Source organism: Macaca nemestrina, chromosome 11 (genome assembly GCF_043159975.1).
Source record: "Macaca nemestrina isolate mMacNem1 chromosome 11, mMacNem.hap1, whole genome shotgun sequence".
NCBI classification, from domain to species: Eukaryota; Metazoa; Chordata; class Mammalia; order Primates; family Cercopithecidae; genus Macaca; species Macaca nemestrina.
The window spans coordinates 131999181-132019908 of record NC_092135.1 but is presented as its reverse complement, the minus strand read 5'-3'; the positions used below and the strand labels follow the sequence as shown (position 1 = coordinate 132019908).

The following is a 20728-nucleotide window of genomic DNA, read 5'->3' as shown; positions in this document are numbered from 1 at the left end:
ATTGAGCCAGGCAAGAGGGCATCACAGAGGTGAGCAAATCTAACTTTATTAATTTACAGCTATTTCCTGTCCCCTTGAAATTATACTTTGGAAGAACTCTCCTAGAAGAAATAAGTAACAATTGTCAGTGGGCAACTTTTGGTCATTTTACTTAAATCATGTGCCACAAACATAAGAGTTATATTATAACTAATGTTCCTTTGTGTTGGACATTGTTTCTATTATGTTATTTTCATATGAAGCATATGTCATAGAGAAATACAAATAGGAGAGTGTATTTTAGGAACTGACTGCACAAGACATACACTTGCAAAAAGGTTAGAGATGAAAGAGGAGGAGCGTGAAGGGGATTTTTACAAAGGCAGAGAGATTTGAGCAAGGTCTGAAAGGAAGGATAGAGTTGTAGTGATAACTCCCGCAGAAAGCATGTTCAATTCACGAAGAAAACCCCCGCGACAAAGAGACAAAAGACTTCAGACAGAGGTCTCAAACTCAAATATTCCAAGCCTCAGACAGGTCATAAAGATGAAGGGAGCAGTCAAGTGTAAGGTAGTAGGGAAGGGTGGGGGCTGTGGAAAACTGGAAATGATAGATTTGAATGAGGACCCGTGTAAGAAAAGATCCGGCCAGAAATGGAGAGAGAGAATCAGAGAAATCTCAGAATTATTCTAAATGTGGATCCCAGGACTAAAAACTACCATACCCAGCATGGTCCCCAAGCACAGCTATAGCACTGCACAGGGGAGCAGGTCGATCTGAGGAGCGGAGCAGCAAAATGAACTTTTTAGCTGTTAGAAATATTGAGCAAGCTGGGCACAGTGGCTCATGCCTGTAATCCCAGCACTTTAGGAGGCTGAGGCGGGCCGATCGCTTGATGTCAGGGATTCAAAACCAGCCTGGGCAACATGGCAAAACCCTGTCTCTACTAAAATTACAAAAATTAGCCAGGTGTGGTGGCATGTGCCTGTAATCCCAGCTACTCTGGAGGCTGAGACATGAGAATCTCTTGAACCTGGGAGGTGGAGGTTGCAGTGAGCCGAGATCATGCCACTGCACTCCACCAACCTGGGTGACAGAGTGAGATTCTGTCTCAACAAAGAGAGAGAGAGAGAAAGAGAGAGAGAGAGAGAGAGAGAGAAATATTGAGCCAATTAATTAAGCTCATGTGGACTTCTCTCATTCATTTTCTGGTTATTAAGCAAATATTTTGTTCTATCTCAATTTTTATTCCAAATCCAAACTTGTTTTATCCACAACAGATAATGTATGATCTGGCCTGAACAAGTTGTATTCAAATATCTTTAGCAAGTCCTTAAAATCATACGTGAATGGATCCTTGCTGTGAGTAAGCATCCTCATGAAACAGGAGCGAGAGAGATGGAGATAGAGAGATATAAGTAGAGGTGTACGTATATAATGTACAGATTTGCCGTTTCATCCAAGACGCCACAAAATGCCCAATTCCTCTAGCAAGGTAGAAATTGTTTTGGTTTTTTCTTGAAGTTTTTTTTTTTTAAGACGCCGGATTGTTGCACTATCTTTTAATGCCAGAAGGTGGCTGCCCTGAGCAACCTCGGTCACACAAAGCCATTTCCAGCCACTTACCTTCTCAAAGCAGGTTTCAAAGGTGAATTAACGGCATTGTCCTTGCTCATCCCTGAACACCTTCCTTCCCCACTAAGATGAGCAGAGCCATTCTGCATACTTCCAGCTAAATGTGTAGACTCAGACTCTCAGCTCGGCTTCCCTATTTTTTGTGCCATGAGAAAACGTTGAAACGGAACTAACTGTAGATGGACGATGACGATGGTTACAGAGCAGTGTGAATGCATTGTTGCCACTGACGCTGCACTTGCAAATGGTTAAGACAGCAAATTTTACGTTACGTGTATTTCATCACCATTAAAAACAATTTTTAAAAATATTCAGTGAAATCGGCTCTGGATTTGAACACGGTCCCTGACACTTGGCTACTTATGGGACCTTGAGCAAACTCCTCACCCAAGAGCCCAGCTCAGTAAAGTGCGACCCTGTCACCCGTTTGGATTTTATGGGGGGAATCCTGAAGGACCAGCCATGCTGGATGTACCAACCCAATTAGAATCCTTCTTCCCTCCAATACCTTTAGTCGCTTCCAATTCAGGTCCACGAATTTGGGGTTTCGCTTTGCAGAGGATGGAAGCGGGAAGCGGTCTTTCTTGCTGCTGCCAGCCCTGCAATGAGAGTGAGGTGCCTGCCTCCCCTGCCGATGGTGAGCCTCCACCATATGTTCCCAATAGTGTTTTCCAGTGTGTGGCTTTTGCCCACCTGCACCAGCATTTCCGGGAGCACAGGCTGGAAATGAAGCTCCAGGGCCCACCCTAGACCGTTGAACTAGGATCTCTTGGTGGGTCTGAAGAACATGGCAGTTCTCCAGTTGAGAAGAAGTGCTGTTAGAAGAAATGCTGTCACCCAACAGGAACAAGGTAAAAACACAGCCTGCTGGGTGGGGGTGAATGTGCTGTGCTGGGATTGAAGGAGAACAGGCAGGAACTTGGCAAAGACACAGAGAAGTGGTCACACCACCGGGGGGAGGCTCTTGGATTTCATCTCCAAGGCTCATTGCCTGGTGTTGTCTACACAAGGAGGGCGAGAAGGAAAAAAATAAAAGGTCAATACAAGCAATTTTGCCCAGAGCTTGGGCTCCTTCTGCACCATACTGGCTCTGAGCTACTGAGATCCCTTGGGTTACAGGAGAGCTTTCCTAGCAACTTGTGTCCTCAAAGAATCCCTCTAAAAAGCAGTGAATTGCCTGTTCACTTCCAGAGAATGGGCAACCCCAGGGCCCAGTAGCCCCCATGCCTCCAGCCCGCTTGGGGCCACACAGCTCCTTCAGACTCTGGTCTCTCTGTGTCTCTTCTGGCCTCAAGCAAGAAGTTCTTTCTCCAGTCCTGAGTTCAAGGTTCAATGGCCAGATGGCCATTGGCCTCAGGTTGGATTGTCCTTGGCCCTTTATTTAAGCTTCACATCTTCCCAGATCCCCTGTGGGTGACCTCACGAGGCATCTATCGAGCTCCATGCCTCTTTAGAGATTAAGTTTGTATTGAATAAATTGGGAATGTGAAAATATCAGTACCAGCCCCAGGGAACTATCCTTCTACCAATGCTATAAACTTAAAGAACTGTCCATGAGCCTGAGTAATAAAACGTGACATTTTAATGGGTATATGAAGGGGACAGATGCTTTTATTCTATTACAATGGCTGTAATTTTAATGAGTTTTTCACAATTTGCTTTATTCAAGTGAGGGTTTTTATAAGATTGTCCCAATTCTTATTCTCTTGTTCGATCTCAACCAACGTGATTTACTCTTTTCTAACTATAAATGAATCCTACTATTGTATTTACATAAATGTCTTTATCATCATTGTTCTTTCTTTTTAACCTGATATAGTTGCCATTCTGAACTCTATCTTAAAGGAATTATTTTCATCCTTTCATTAAATGTGAAAGAAAGCTGATTTTCTTTTGCCCACTGCCATCTTTCTCCAAGGAAGAGAATGGAACATGAATGGGGCCTTGCAGTAATAACCACAGATCTCAGTTTCTATTCTGACATGATTAGTTACTGTAGGAAAAACACCTCTTTTCTCAGTTATCCAGAAGACATTCAGGGGAATACCATTTTTGTACTTAAGCATATTAAGGAAACTGCACAGAACAGACTCAATTGTGGTGAATGTTAAGGTGCATATCCCAATGGCCTCACTATATAAGAATTAACATCTTGCTCAAAGGATTAAGCAATTGGCATCTTAGTGGGTCACTGACGGAACCAGGGCAGAGTTTTGGCTCTCTCTGATGTGTTGTATAATGTAAGTTACCAGGCCCTACATTGATGAGTCTTTCTGATGTCACAGCTTTTGTGACACTGTTTCAGGCATGGTACTACAGTAGTGAACATGGCAGATCACACCCCTTCCCCAGGGAGCCCACATCCCAGACAGGGGGACAGAAAAACAGCAAACAAAAATGCCAGTAGTGCCAAGTAATATAAAAAATAAAACAGGGGAAAGGAATAGACAGCGGCAGGATGGGTTTTTTTTCAGATCTACGGTCCAAAGAAGTCTTTCTGCAGAGGTAAGAACTGAGCAGGGACCTGAGTGAAACAAGAGAGCCAGAAAAGAGGACCTGGTAGGGAGCAAATGCAGCCCAGGCAGACAGGAGAAGCGAAAGTCTGGAGTGAGCTTGCCAGGACTGAGTGAAGGCGGTAGAGAGAGGAAAGAATGAGTGGGAAAATAGCCAGGAGTCAGATTATATGGGACTTTGTAGGCCCTTATAAAGGTTTTGGCTTTTATTCTGCATATCGTGGGAAGCCTCCCAGAGTTTTAAGCAAGGAAAGGAGTGATTTTGTGAGTATTTGAAACCATCCTTCTGGCTGCAGCACACACAAGTGACTGGGAGGTGACCGGGGGACTGGTGGGGTTCTGTGTTGCCCGGTGGTCCAGGCTAGAGATGAGCGTGGCTTGGACTTCCTAGGGTGGGGCCATGGAGGTGATGAAATGTCCTCAGATTTAGGGTGGTTGTGATGGTAAAGAGTCAGCACAATGGCTGATGAGTTGGAGAAGGACACGTGGATGACTCATGGGGGATGGTATGTCACTCCGGCAGGAGGCCTAGAGGAGAGCAGCAAGAAGAGCAGAGCTGAGTCAAGACACCCAGGGGACAAAGCAGGAGCTTTCGACTCTTTCATGGTCGTGAGGAGCTTTCCTCAGTCATCCCAGGTGCAAGGGGCCACGTGAAGCTTTTCAGCGAACTTTCTATCAGGTATCCAAGTTGCTTTGCATGCAAGAACCCACACTAGAACTTGGAACAAGAATAAACAGTAGGTGATACAGGCAGAAATAGAGATGGAGACAGAAATGGAGTCAGAGACAGAGATGGAGATGAGAATGGAGGTGGAGATGGAGTTGGGGATGGAGAGAGAGAATAGAGATGTCAATTAACAAAGACCAAGAATAACACAGACTCCGAGACCAAAGGATTTGATGTCCACCTACATAAATGTAAACAATGACAATTTGCCTCATACCTTTATACTAAATCTTTCAGCGTAAAGCAGAATGCCATAGTCATTAAGTGTTCTGTCTCAGGAGGCACATCAGCCTGTATTAAAGCCCAGGTTCCAGGGCAACCTTGGGCAAGTTTCCTGACCTCTATAAGCCTAGTGTCTTCACCTCTGACAATAACACTGCCTGCAGATATCTGTAAAGCACAGGCCTCCTAAAGAGTAAAGAATCAGTAAATGTGAACCACTGCTGAGACAGAAGTCAACTCCTTATACAAGACCGTGTTCTAATAGCAATGTGTTAACATCTCTCAACTGTCAGACAAGTTCCTTGACTCAAGCTTGTCAATGATGTCGATGAGCAAGGAATTAGAAAGAGGAGATGAAAGGTAAAGTAGATAATTTCAAAGAGGCTCAGAGGAAACTGCATTTAAATATCTGCATTCAAATACTACTAGACAAAGCAAACGAGGTGAGGGGAACTGGGCTTTTGGGGAAATATTTTTGCCCTGACTGCAGCCCAACGGTGCTTCAGCTTTTGAGTGTGGGAGAAAATGAAACTACTTTGTATATTAAAAATTCACATAGTTGTCCATTTGGCCTATATGACCTTGGCCTATATGACCTCTATCCCAGTTTAGAGCTCCTGGCAGTAAGAACCTATTTCTTCCCTTTTATCTGAATTACCGAAACTTTGCTTGAGAAAACAAAATAAGTTCTGAGTGATTTCTGACCACTTTTATGTGGTAATGGCATGGGAAGAAAAACACATTCCAGGCCCACTTGGGTTAGCAGAGCTGCTCCATCTTCCTTCCAATCTGGGGGACGATAAACCCATCCCAACACAGGGAAGATGCCGAATGTTACTTAAAAGCATGAAGGCTATGAGCGGTGAGGTGTAATGGAAAAGGGAACATGAAAAGCAATGAACAATTAGGATTATTAGAAATATTACCATCCCGCAGAGTGGTCTCTGAGTGGAGTGGGTTCAAATGTCAGAGACAAAAATAGCCAAGCAGCCCCAGATAATTGAATATTTGCCCCCAAAGTAACCTGACGGGAAAGATATTTTCCAAGGGGCGAACGGGCTCCACAGAGCGCTGGCCCCTGGGAACCCTGTCCGGTATCAGCTGGCTGCCAGCCTCTGGACTGGGGACTACAAATTCAGACATGATTAAGGCAAAACTCCACATGCAAGGAATTCAGTCTTGTAAAAATTGAGACTGTTAGCTAAGGAAGAAACAGGTACCTATTATTAGGAGGTTCGAGTCTGTTTTGATGTGGTATCCAACAAGCAAGGATCTGTTCAGCTTTTGCCCCTTATATCCATACTGTAATAGTGATATCTGAAGCAGGAAGGTGTTCGACAATTTTCCCAATAAAGAATTTCTATTTTTAACGTTTCTCCAATAACAAACACTCTCTCCATTTATGTGCATGGGTGCACACTCCCCCATGACATTAGCTAACATTTGTTGAGTACCTGGTATATGTCAGCACATTTCTAAGTGTTTTACCTGTACTGACTCACTGAAGCTTCCAAGAAACCTGTGAGTTGGTGCTACCGGTATCATCATCCCCATTTTACAACTGAGGCACAAACAGATTAAGTAATTTACCCATGGTCACATAACCAGCGAGTGGTGGAGACAGGCTGGAAGTCCAGACCATCTGGTTCCAGGGTCTTTTTGCTCACCGTCTTTGCTGAACCTCATGAGGCGCACGTGTGCACATGCACACACACATACACACAGGCACGCACTCAGAGTCACTCAGAGTAAGAGACATGGGGAGACAGGTTGGCCCAGATGAAGCTCAAAGAGAAGTTGGGCTGTTCCAGGAGCCTTCTTCAGTTATACCTTAAGCTTAAGGTGGGAGAAGTCATGTTTTAAGGAATCTCCAAGGATTATCCTTAATGTCTCCCTTCACGTGTCTAATAAGCACCTCTGACTTAATAGGTCCCAGAGTGTTTGATTCCAAGCCACACCCTCACTCCAAACCTGCATCTCTTCCCTACATCAGCTCTTTACACTATTGGCCAACTAATTGCTCAGACCGGTATCCTGGAGTCACCTTTGGTTCTTCTCTTTTTTCCCTGGCCCAGTCCACCAGTAACTCTTGTCATTTCTGCCTCCAAATCTGATTCAGTGTAGTCCAAATCTGACCATTTCTCTGGTCACTGCTGCTGACCTCCTTCATCCAAGGTGCCACCATATCTTTTCTAGAAGTTGGTGACAGCTCCTAGCTAGTCTGTTGGCTTCCAATTTGTTCACAGGATCCATTCTCCACACCCTCTTCCAAAGTCATCCCTTCAAAGTACTTCTTGGATTATATCAGTCCCCTTTTCAGAACTGTCAGGTGGCTTCCCACTGTAGTCAGAACAACCCATTGCATATGATGGTCTACAACAGCCACTCCAAATGATGGTCTAAAGCAACCCACTCCAAATGATGGTCTACAACAACCCACTGCACATGATGGTATACAACAACCCACTCAAATGATGGTCTACAACAACCCACTCCCTATGATGGTCTACGACAACCCACACAGATGATGGTCTACAACAACCCACTCCCTGTGATGATCTGCGACGACCCACTCCAAATGATCCCTATGATGATCTACAACAACCCACTCCTTATGATGGTCTACAACAACCCACACAGATGATAGTCTATGACAACCCACTCCCCATGATTATCTACAACAACCCACTCCCTATGATGGTCTACAACAACCCACTCCCTATGATGGTCTACAACAACCCACTTCAAATGATGGTCTATAACAACCCACATAGATGATGGTCTATCACAACCCACTCCCTATGATGGTCTACAACAACGCACTCCCTATGATGGTCTACCACAACCCACTCCCTATGATGGTCTACAACAACCCACTTCAAATGATGGCCTACAACAACCCACTCAAATGATGGTCTACAACAACCCACTCCCTTTGATGATCTACAACAATACACTCCAAATGATGGTCTACAACAACCCACTCAAATGATGGTCTACAGCAACCCACTCCCTATGATGGTCTACAATAACCCACTTTAAATGATAGTCTACAACAACCCACTCCTTTTGATGGTCTACAACAACCTACTCCAAATGATGATCTACAAAAACCCACTCCCTATGATGTTCTACAACAACCCACTCCCTATGATAGTCTATAACAACCCACTCCCTATGATGGTCTACAATAACCCACTTCAAACAACTGTCTACAACAACCCACTCCTTATGATGATCTACAACAACCCACTCCAAATGATAATCTACAACAACCTATGACCCTGTCTACAACAACCTATGACCTTATCTCCCTGTGCTCTCTCCCTTGATTCCTTCTTGGGCTCTTAGTGCTTTTCATTTTATATATACAACTCCTTCCCCTAGATCTTCTAGTACCTGGCTGCCTAAAAATGTACAAGGCAAAGGGTAAGAGCTCAGGCTGCAAAAGAGGACTGCCTGGGTGAAAATTCCAAATTCACCACTTTACCTGTGTAATCTTGAGCAACTTTCATAACTTCTCTGAGCTTATTTCTTCATCTAGAAAACAATGAAAATAGTATCTACCCAGAGTTCTTGTGAAAACTAAATGAGTTAACCCTATGTAAAGCACACCTAGCAATATTTTTCTTAAGAACTGTTCACCATTGTGATTATAACTATTAATACTATCAATATTATTATTAACAGCAAATAAATTATGATTTGAGCTTGGACTTTGAAGAGTCAGACCACCACTCACCATTGGCTATGTGAACCTAGTGACCTCTCTGTGCAAATAGAAAATAGAGTTTTCTTCTTTGTTAAGTAGAAATCTGACAAATGTAAGTGTAACTAATGGAAATTTATATCATCCTTGGAGATATTTAATTAGTTAATATAGATAAAGCACTCAAAACAGTGCATGGCACACAGCAAGCATTCTGAAGTGCTCATCCTTTTTTTTTTTTTTTTTTGAGATGGAGTTTCTTTCTTGTTGCCCAGGCTGGAGTGCAACAGCATGATCTCAATGATCTCGACTCACCGCTACCTCCTCCTCCTGGGTTCAAGTGATTCTCCTGCCTCAGCCTCCTGAGTAGCTGAGATTATAGGCATAGGCCACCACATCTCGCTAATTTATTGTATTTTTAGTAGGGACTGGGTTTCTCCATGTTGGTCAGGTTGGTCTCGAACTCCTGACCTCAGGTGATCTGCCCTTCTTGGCCCCCCAAAGTGCTGGGATTACAGGCGTGAGCCACTGTGTCTGCCCCATCACCATCATTATTATATTGATTATTATTATCTTCTTCCAAGTGTCTGTTCAGTCATTCTATCATCCAGAGACCCCTGCTCATCACCCTAGCCACTTTGTCATGTCAGGTTGCCTTGTTTTTCATCATTGCATTGACCACTACTTGACATTAGTACCTTCGGTACAGTGCTACACATCACTGATGGTCTCTCTCCCCTTCTAGCCTTTTCACCAGTGTGTCCCCAGTGCCAGAAGCAGAGACTGGAACATGGTGGGACTCAATAAAAGTCAAATGAACAACCATCACATTTTTCATGTGTGGAAAGGTTCTGTTTGCACGAGGACTCTGTTCCCTGGGATTGTCATGCTGCTATGCAAGTTCATGGCCACCCATCATTGCACATCAAACCTTAATGGAAGGTCTCAGTGATTTTCCCCTAAGTGCATTTTGCTGTTCTCAAATTGTTGCTGCTCGAGCAGCTGGCTGCATAGAAGATGGACCTCAATGGCAATTCTCCCTTGGCTCATGTGCTCAGACACACCCTCTCATATTTACCTTCTCCTTTTACTCATTGATTTGTTCTTTAATTTATTACTCAATTCATTCATTAACCTAGCCCTGATTGAGCGCCAACTATGTATGGGCCTAATGCAGAGTACTGAAGTTACAAAGATTCATGCGAATTGGTGCCCACTTGTAAGGAGTTACAATATAGCCAAGGAGGAAGATACAGAAATGGAGAATTAAAACGCAGTCAGTTTACTGATGGAGGTACGCACCGTTTTTATAGGAGTCCCCAAAAGGGACAGCACATGGCCCAGGGGAATGAGAAAAGATGGAGCATGAACCAAAACACAGGGTGAGCATCAGCAAATCGATGCGTGTGGCTAGAGTTTGGAGTAAGGGGTGAGATGTATGTGGAGGAGAGGAGATTGAGTAGGTGGGCAGGGGGACTTCGGTGGCCTGGCAGAGGACTTTGGAACTCATCTTGCAAGCAGCACGTAAGCACTGAACAGCCTTATCACAAGACCAATGCCAGATTTTGGATTTAGGAGATTGCCCTGTGTCTCTCTGGTGGTCAAGTCAAGAATGGAAACAAAGGAACAATATGGTCCCAACAAGAGGTGAGGAGAGTGATAGTGATGATGGAGAGAAGGGATGATTTTTTAAACTTTAGGGGGCCTGGATGATTGATTGACATAGGATATGAAAGAAAAGGAAGAATTAGCTGAGCTTCCTAGTTCTTTCGTGGGAGACTAGTTGGAACTCCTTCTAACTCACTATCACTGCGCTCACTGCAATTGCAGTAGAAACTCTTACCAACACCGTCAGAACCGGTAGTCAGTTTCTTTGAAGAGCATCAAGAAAGTTAAAGACTCTTGAGAAGGTTCAATTTAAATTGCTGTGGTAAACAGAATAATGGCCCCCAAAAGACATTTGCATCCTAATTCCTAGAACCTGTGAATATGTCAAGTCACATGGAAAGGGGAATTAAGGTTGCAGACGGCACTAAGGTTGCTAACCAGCAGATCTTAAAACAGGGAGATTATTTTGGACTATCTGGGTAGGTCCAATGGAATCACAATGGAAAAGGGAGACAGGAGACTCAGTATCAGAGAAAGAAATGGAAGTAGAATCAGATAGATGCAACATGACTGGCTTTGAGGACACAGGAAGAGGCCATAAGCCAAGGAATATGGGCAGCCTCTAGAAGTTGGAAAAAGCAAGGAAATCAATTCCCCCTTAGAGCCTGCAGAAGGAACGCAGCCCCACCAACACCTTGATTTTAGCCCAATGAGACCCATGCTGAACTCCTGAAGTACATAATTGGAAGATAAGAAGTTTGCGTTAAATCAATTTCATGATTATGGGGGACTTCATTTTACCATTTATGAAGCAATTTCACATATGCTAGCTCACTTGGTTCTGCAATGCTGTGAGGCAGGTTTTATGGCCCCCATTTTATAAATGAAGTAATTAAGGCTCAGAGAAATGAAGGTACTTGCTCAAAACCTCTCAACAATGATATGCTGGAGCAGGGACTATGTTCTGGGCCTGTGTAGGGCCCTTCCTCTGCCCTGTGTTGCCTCTCCTATCTTGAGTGATGTTCTCACACTGAAAACCACCTCTATGGATCAAAATGTGGACAAATGCAAGATGAGAATTTTCTTTTATTTGAATTCTGAATGTAACAAGTAAGGAAATTGATAGCCGCTTCATTAATGGCAAGAATATTTATTTAAATGTTCTCCAAACCCTTGTCTTTCTCCCTCCATTCTTTCTTCCTTTCTTCTTTACTTCTTTTCTTCTTTCCTTCCTGATGTTAGGTATAGTGGAAGTTACAACAATAAATGAGACTACTCTTCCCTCAGAGGGTATAAAAGGTAGCATTTGACCACAAATGGGCATGTTATAAGTAGAGTGTCACAAAGGCCAAGGAATCCAAGTCCCTAGAGCACAAAACACAGTACAAGAAAGCTTTGAGCTTTGTTTTGAACCTATCATCTTTGATCAATCACAGACTGTGGATTAAGGATTAGCCCCAGTTTATACATCTTTAGCCCTTACACACACATACAAAAGTTACAACTCTTGTGACAACAAAGACTGGATGCGCATCAGCATGGAGTCCTGGGAACCGTGGCTGCATTCATGTGTGTTTTTACTTTTGCTGCCTCTGAGTACCTTTTTCTTAATCCTGGAATAGGATGCATAATCCAGGCTCAAATATATTCATTGCTTTCTTGTTTCCCATAAACTATAAACAAATGGAAAATTAGTTCCCGTGTAATGCTGTATCTCAGGAGTAAACAACCTGTGTCTCTGGTGCCCAACAGCCTTGGAGATGGGTATAATCTGCAAGATCTCCGTGCCTCCCATGGTTCTTGATACAGCCAGTGCCCAGTAAATATTGGTGGATTGATGAGTAGCACAGCACCAGGGTTACTTCAACGGCCATGCAGCAGACGATGACGTAGACCTAAAATCAAATACAGATTTTCTGCCTGTGCTGCCACCATCCTAGATCTTGAGTTCTTTTCTTGCCGTCTTTTGAAGGTAAGAAATCTCCTTTATTGGGAGACTCTTGTCTGAAAACAACTCTATTTCTAGGATCAAGTAACAGAAAGTCATTAAATGTGGACATACAAGAGGTCTCATCCTTTTCATGCTGCAGAGATGGAACAGAAATGTGTAGGAGGACTTTTCTTCACAACAGGCTGCCTTCTCTTTCAGTAATGTGAAAGGATTTTGGTAATTCTAGTGTAACCACTGAGCCCCACCATGGATATTCAGACTTGGAAGTTGCTAGATCTTCGCCCCACCCTGTGGCACATCTGTTGTGTTTAAGGAGTCGGAGAAATTTTATTCACCAGATCCCCTTTTAAAGAGAACCGTGCACCAGTTTGCAAGTAAACAAAAACCTAACCCAACCCAAGTTTGCTTAAGTAAATAAGGGATTTATCGGTTCAGGAAGTTTAAAATAGTAGGGGCATATTGTATTCAGCAGCAGCTCGATCAAGGGCTCAGGTGACCAAGACTTGGCTTCTGTCTCTGTGCTTCTTGGTTTCAGCCTTCTCCATCTGGGCTTTATTCTCAGACATAAGGATCTTGCCTCCACTCATGGTTGTAAGACGGTCACAGGAGCCAGAACTATCATCATCTCACATGCAACAAAAATGGGGAAAAGATTGTCCACTTTTCAGACAGCACAAAAAAAAGTCTTGGAATTGAATCTTGAGGTTTCTAATTGGCCTGAGATCACAGATCTACTCTAAGCAGTTGCCATTATAATGGCATGCAACTCAATGACCACAGGACCATTCCAGAGGTGCTGCAGAGCAGGGATCACAAACTGAGAGCCAGTGGGCTGAATCCAACCCAGAGATGTGCTTTGCCAGGCCAGCATGGTGTTTTCAGATTTTTTATTTAAACACCTTTGGCTGATGTCTCCACTCTTCAGTTTCCTGAAGACCTTCCTACTCCACGCTCAGCCTGATTTACATATTGATATTACTGCCTGGTTTGGGAAGGTATTTAATTTTGCACACTATTATAGATGTTAACTTAAGAATTCTGTGTAGCTGAACTAAACAATCATTGGGGATCAATTACTTCTGTGTTCCCAGTATCTAGCATAGTACCTGCACACACAGAGGTCATGCAAAGGTGCTTATAGAATTATACTCATTAATCTACTGATCACGGGGTCAGGTGCAATGACCCACACCTGTAATCCCAGCTACTCAGGAGGCTGAGGTGAGAGGATCACTTGAGTCCAGGCTGTAGTGGGCTATAATCACATCACTGCACTCCAGCCTAGAGACAGAGAAAAACCTGTCTCTGGAAAAAACAAAACAAAACAAAAACTTCTCAATCAGAGATTCTATGGGACTGGGGGATTAGTTCCAGCTTAATCAAACATCAACCATAGGCCTTGGGCAAATCTCTGTGCTTGAGAAGGACACAGTGAAGATAAAAAGGATCACGTGCCTATGTAAGTACCCAAAGGCTGTATCTGTAAGAGGGCAGGCTGGACTCTGTGACAAACAACCCTTATCTCTGAGGATTCATGCAAAAAAAGTCTATTTCTTGCTCATGCCCAGTTGAATGTGGGAGTTCAGCAGGCAGCTATTCACTTGGGATTCAAGGGCCCGCCTCTTCCATTCTGTAGTTCTGGTATCCCCTGGGCCTTAGAGCCCCTCTGAGATCATCCGTTAAATCCAGCAGAGAAGGGAAAAGAGTGAGAGTTTGAGAGGCTGGGGCTGGAAGTGACAGCTATTACTTCCAACTACATTGCACTAGCCAGAACTCAGCCCTGTGGCAACACCTACCTTGAAGAGTGACTGGGAAATGTCTGGCTGTGTGACCAGGAAGAAAAGAAAATGAGGTTCATGAACAACTACCCAGACTCTACGCAAAGCTGTAAGTCAAAGGAAGGGCTTTATTCACCTTTGATTACAGCCTCCACACCTTTATCCTGGAGGCCTTGATATGACATTTAATGCGCTTCATGTGAAACTAGGCCTCATAACTCCTAAGCCTCATAAAATTTAAAAAGCTTGGCCATCATGAAACTTAAACCCCAGATGGCCACGGATAGCCCCCCGATGTTCCCAGAACCCAAACAGAAAGACAATTCCGGGAAATAGCCTCATGGGGTCCCACCCTGCTAGCCTCATGGGGTCCCACCCTGCCTCAATGTCCCCGATGTTCCCGGAATCAGCAATTCCAGGAAAGAACCTCCTAAGGTCCCGCGCCAACCAATCAGAACAAGATACCTTGCTCAGGCCATAGACAGACCCAATTACCATGCGCCTAAAGCTTTGTTTGAATTTCGCGCCCTAAGCTGTGTTTAAACTTGTGTTTGCCTATATAAACAACCTGTAACAAGCACTCGGGGTCCCAGGGCCAACTTAGAGCTTGGGACCCTAGCGCGCTAGTAATAAACAACTCTCTGCTGTGAATCTCGTGTCGGTGATCCTTCGCGGCGACCCCTGCCCAGGAGAGAATCGACAGTTCGGTTCCAACACATGGAAAAATCAAAATAAGAAAAATTTCCCTTTTTCATTCTAAGATACAAAGAGTTCAATTTTTCAGGCCAATCATGAAGAAAAAGAAGGGTAAGAAGAGAAGAAGAGAAGGAATAGGAACGGCAATGGGAAAAAGAAGTAGAAGTGAGTTTGTTCCGCAACCACTTGTTTTCTGGGATTCTTATATACAGTTGCATTAGCCAAATCCCCTGGCTAAAGTTATAATATTGGATGTTGCTTATCATGTGTCTTTAATTATAAGGAATCATTTTTACTTACAGAAAATAGAAGGCCGGACACAGTGGCTCACACCTGTAATCCCAGCACTTTGGGAAGCCGAGGAGGGCAGATCACCTGAGGTCAGGAGTTCGAGACCAGCCTGACCAACATGGTGAAACCCCTGTCTCTACTAAAAATACAAAAAATTAGCCAAGCATGGTGGCGAACACCTGTAATTCCAACTACTTGGGAGGCTGAGGCAAGAAAATTGCTTGAACCCGGAAGGCAGAGGTTGCAGTGAGTCGAGATCCTGCCATGGCACGCCAGCCTGGGGAACACAGCAAGACTCCATCTCAAAATAAATAAATAAATAAATAATAATAATAATAATAATAAAGTAGAACTTGCCAATGTACAATATTTAACAGAAAATAGGCAATTTGTATATTCCAAAACACACTGAAAGAAAAACACTATATGAACTAGTTCTTCATTGGTATGTGTAATGTTCAAAGCTTCCATACTCTTCTGATGATTTCCTAAGCTTTCCAAAGAGCTTTCCTTCTTTACTACTCCCCCCATACAACACATGTGAACCAAAGGGCACACACACACCTTGGAGACAGATCTGTTAACTTAGATTGTACCAATTAATTTTCAAATGCTGTTAGTAATTGTACCAAAAGCTCTAGACTTCAGTTCACTTAATTCGCTAAATCACTCTGTGGAGTAGGTATCATTATTCTGTTTCACAGATGAGGAAACTGAGGCTCAAAAATATAAAGTAACTTGCCCAAGTTGCAGCTTGCTAGCAAGGGTCAGAGCCAAAAATGGTGCCACAGTCTACCTGACACTCCACAACCCATGCTCTTAGTAACAAAAGTCAGGTTCCTGATTAGGACCAGGGGATGGTACTGGCTGCTGTCATTGATGATTTGCTTATTCCTGTCATTTGTCTGAATGATTGTTTTGGGGAAGTGAATTCAGAACACTAGCTGAAATCTCCGTCATTGCTTACAGAGTTGATTTCTGTGTGGCATCATATGTCTACACTGTACCCAATGGCCTACACCTACACTGTAGATGGCTTGGGCTGTAAACTCATTCTCCTGCTAATCTGGACCTGGCTTCTGCTCCTGCAAGCTTCAGAAGAAGGACGTTCTGCTGGGGCTCTGTGGAAGCCACATTCAGAATGGGAGGCAGCTGAAGTGTCCTGACGGGTGTTCCTGGTCATCCCAATCTTCTTCTTTGGTGTCACCATTTAAGGTTATAATGTCAGGCAGAACCAGAAGATATAAAAGAAGCACTGAATCCCAAGCTTCTCAGATGCCCATATTGACAGAGAAGTTCTGCCACTGAAAGCAGTTAAAAGCAATTATTGAAAGCAATTTAAATTCTAAATACACTGAATTTTAGAGGAAAAAAACCTGCAATGAAACGTCACTCTTATGAAAAATATATGAGGTGGCTTCCAGTAATTATAGATCAGTGTGGATATGTTTCTTTCATCAGCCATTAATTTATATCAATTATTTATTGAGTCCTGTGATGTTGTGTGCTTGAAACCACTTAGGACTGGGTACTCAAATGTGTTCTTTAAAGGGACAGATTATAGATTCCATTTCAAGATTCTTTTTTCTCCTGTGACTTACATGGAAAGAAAGAATAAGCAGTTGAGATCAAAAGCAGTCCAATCCTTAAAATGAAGCCATTTCCCCCACCCTTAAAGTTATGGTGAGAATTTTTACAACTTGTTTTTTGCCAGTAGCTTTTCCAGTTCCATAGATGATGCTATTCTTAAGAACGCTCTTGGTGGTCCCAAATGATAGCTATCTTAGGAATTGTCCTGACTCATATATCTGCATATTCCTGATTAGATGACCTCCTGGGTGTCCCAGTCATATGCATAATTATAAGATCAGACCCTTTCCAGGTTTCTTCACAACATCTGGTCACAAAAGCATGTGGAGGATCTTCAGTTCCTAGGCAACATGAACTCAACACTCAGATCCAGCTGGTGACAGCTAACATACCGCTATTTTATTCTCTTTTTACTTTTGAGCGGTTTTCTGTTCTTAAGTTTTCAATGATAACAAAGGCGACTGCTCTACACAGAATGGAAACTTCCTAAGTGTCAAGGAAGAAGAATTGTGAAAAAATGATGAAGGTGGCTCAATGACAGAAGTAGTAGCCTTAGCAACATTGGCAAAAATTGCTTTAACTTCAAGATGAGCTAAATTGCATGGACCCACTAATTGGGAAAACTATGTGCCAGGCTGGCTCAGAATGCTCAATTCCAGCCCGCCTGGCACACTCCCTTCAGCCTGCCTGGCGGAATTCAAGTGAGAATGATGCTGGCTTAGCCAAGGATGGAAAGGACAGGTGGTGAGAAGTGGTTCTAGTAACCAAATGTCTGTTCACATCTTTTATCACTTCCTGTTATGCATTGAACTGTGTCTCCCAAAAACCCACATGTTAAAGTCTTAAACCCTAGTACCTTAGAATGTGACCTTATTTGGAAATAAGGTTCTTGCAGATGTAATTAGTTAAAATTGGGTTATACTAGAGTAAGGTGGGCCCTGATCCAATATGACTGGTGTCCTTACAAAAAGGGGAAATTTGGAGACAGACAAGTATACAGGGAAAACGTCTTGCACAGATGGAGGCAGAGATTAGATGATGCTTCTACAAGCCATGGAACACCAAAGACTGTGAGCAAACCAGCAGAAGCTAAGGGAGAGGCAGGGGAATAGATTTGTCCTCAAAGCTCACAAAAGGAACCAACTCTATTGACATCTTGATCTTGGACTTCTGGCCTCCAGAACTATGATCCAGTCAATTTCTGTTGTTTAAGCCACCACATTTGTGGTGTTTTGTTACAGCATTTCTAGCAAACTAATACACCCCCTAAGGTAAATTCCTGCAAGTAGAATTTCTACCTCAAAGGGAAACATGTACTAAACCTTTTGATACATATTTCCATCCACAAGGGTTGTACCTGTCTGCATTCCCGGTAGCAGTATATACAAGTATTCATTTCATCATACTCTTACTAACACAGGAATTCAGAATTTGTTCTGTAACATTTCACAGTTTAATAAGTAAAACTATCTATTTCTTATATTTTAATGTTCAGTATTTGATAATTAATACTTGGATATATTTATATGTTTATTGATTCTTTTGTGAATTGCCTGGTCTCCTCCTTTGCCCCTTTCTCTGCTGGCCAGCTTGCCTATCATTATTGATTCATAAAAATCCTTTATATATTAAAGCTACAGACCCTTTTCACAAAGAGATGCAGACACACATATACACACAAAGTAAATACCTTATCTATTCAAGTTTTTATTTGCCTTTTATTTTTGATAGTCTGTATCTGTGCTAAGACAGCACCTCTAGCCACATGTGGCTACTGAGACTTGAAATATGGCTGATCTTACTTGAGATGAGCTGTAATAAATAAAATGCATGTGAGATTCCAAGGACTTAGCATGAGAACAAAGAATGTAAAATATCCCATTAATAATTGTTAGTATTGATTTTATGTTGAAATGATAATGTTTTTGATGTATTGAATTAAATAAAATACATTGCTGAAATTGATTTCATGAATTATAATTTTCAGTTTTTTAATGCATTTATAAAAATTTAAATTACACATGTGGCTCACATTTATTTCATACATCATATTTCTATTAAACAGTACTCTTCTGTATTACAAAATTATAATGTTTTGTATGTGTAAGTTCTCAATTTCTTTTATTAAGTAAAATCTATCTAATTTTTTCTTTATACTTTTGGACTTCAGTGTCAGGCTTAGAAAGTGTTTCAAACCCCAAAATTTTATTAATGGTCACCTATAATTTGTCCTAATACATTTTACATTTGCAAATTAATTGTCTACTTAATTTGAAATTTATCTTTTGCTTATAATGAGAGATTGGAATATACTTCACTTTTTTCCTAGTTGTATTGCTTTGTTTCTGAAACTTGGTCTATTCATTTTCTAGTCATCGCTTCATAAAGTATTTTGACATCTCATAGGACAAATATCTCACATTGTTCTCTTTCAAAAATTTACCACCTAATTTCATATATTTATACTTCCAGATGCACTTTAGAATTTCTTTTTTTTTTTTTTAAGTTTTTTTTTTTAATTTCAGTAGGTTTTTGGGGAACAGGTGGTATTTGGTTACATGAGTAAGTTTTTTTTTTTTTTTTTTTTTTTTTGAGACAGAGTCTCTCACCGTCACCCAGGCTGGAGTGCAGTGGCGCTATCTCAGCTCACTGCAACCTCCACCTTCCGGGTTCAAGGGATTCTCCTGACTCAACCTCTTGAGTAGCTAGGACTACAGGCACTGGCCACCATGCCCGGCTAATTTTTGTATTTTTAGGAGAGATGGGGTTTCACAATGTTGGCCAGGAGTTAATAAGTTCTTTAGTGGTGATTTCCGAGATTTTGGTGCACCCATCACTGGAGCAGTGTACACTCTACCCAATGTGTAGTCTTTTATCCCTCATTCCCCTCCCACTCTTTGCCCCGAGTCCCCAAAGTCCGTTATATCATTCTTATGCCTTTGTCCTCATAGTTTAACTGCTGGTCCTCATAGCTTAGCTCCCACTTATGAGTGAGAACGTACAATGTTTGGTTTTTCTTTCCTGAGTTACTTCACTTAGAATAATGGTCTCCAACCATCCAGGTTGCTGCGAATGCCATTATGTTGTCCCCTTTTATGGCTGAGTGATACTCCATTTTATATATATATATATATATACACACACACACATACACACACACACACACACACCCCCCAAATTATGGTGTATATATATATATATGTACAACCACAATTTGGTGTGTGTGCATATATATATGTATATATATACACACATGTACACCACAATTTATTTATCCACTAGTTGATTGATGGATGGGCATTCAGGCTTGTTCCATATTTTTGCAATTGCAAATTGTGCTGCTATAAACATGTGTGTGCTAGTATCTTTTTCATATAATGACGTCTTTTCCTCTGGGTAGATACCTAATAGTGGGATTGCTAATGGGATGCTACCATTTGGTAGTTCTACTTCTAGTTCTTCGAGGAATCTTCACACTGTTTTCCATAGTAGTTGGACTAGTTTACATTCCCACCAACAGAGTAAAAGTGTTCTCTTTTCACCACATCCACACCAACATTTTTTTTTTTTTTTGAAACGGAGTCTCGCTCTGTCGCCCGGGCTGGAGTGCAGTGGCCGGATCTCAGCTCACTGCAAGCTCCGCCTCCCGGGTTTACGCCATTCTCCTGCCTCAGCCTCCAGAGCAGCTGGGACTACAGGTGCCCGCCACCTTTTTTTATTTTTTCATTATGGTCGTTCTTGCAGGAATAAGGTGTAAATGAAAAAAAAAAACTGTTAGAAAATTTATTGGGATTATGTTACATGTAGAAACTCTTCAGGATGTTTGCAGCTGTTTTAATAATGGAGAACAAGGACAACAGGAGCCCAGGGTTGGAGCATGTTATGTAACAATGGGGACCAGTTATGTAAGTATTGGCACGTCCCAGGTGGATCTCTACGAGGATGTGTATATATTTATTTGACCTGGAAAATGCTCAGATATTTTATTACATGAAAAATATAAGTTCTGACACATGAAGTTTAGCATCA

The 20728-nt window shown here is 42.3% G+C and overlaps 1 long non-coding RNA gene across 3 annotated transcripts; it reads left to right on the top strand.

Moving 5' to 3' along the window:
* The first annotated feature begins 3454 nt into the window (after window positions 1-3454).
* LOC105473877 (uncharacterized) lies at window positions 3455-18662 on the top strand. Of its 3 annotated transcripts, XR_011610150.1 has the most exons (5): window positions 3455-4119; window positions 4651-5519; window positions 8767-8900; window positions 9531-10167; window positions 15121-18662. It is a non-coding gene; the product is annotated as an uncharacterized lncRNA (long non-coding RNA). The 3 variants fall into 3 exon arrangements; XR_982555.3 differs by lacking the exon at window positions 15121-18662 and having other exon boundaries at window positions 3888-4119; window positions 9531-14983; XR_982557.3 differs by lacking the exons at window positions 8767-8900; window positions 15121-18662 and having other exon boundaries at window positions 3899-4119; window positions 4651-5436; window positions 9531-14983.
* The last annotated feature ends 2066 nt before the right edge of the window (window positions 18663-20728 follow it).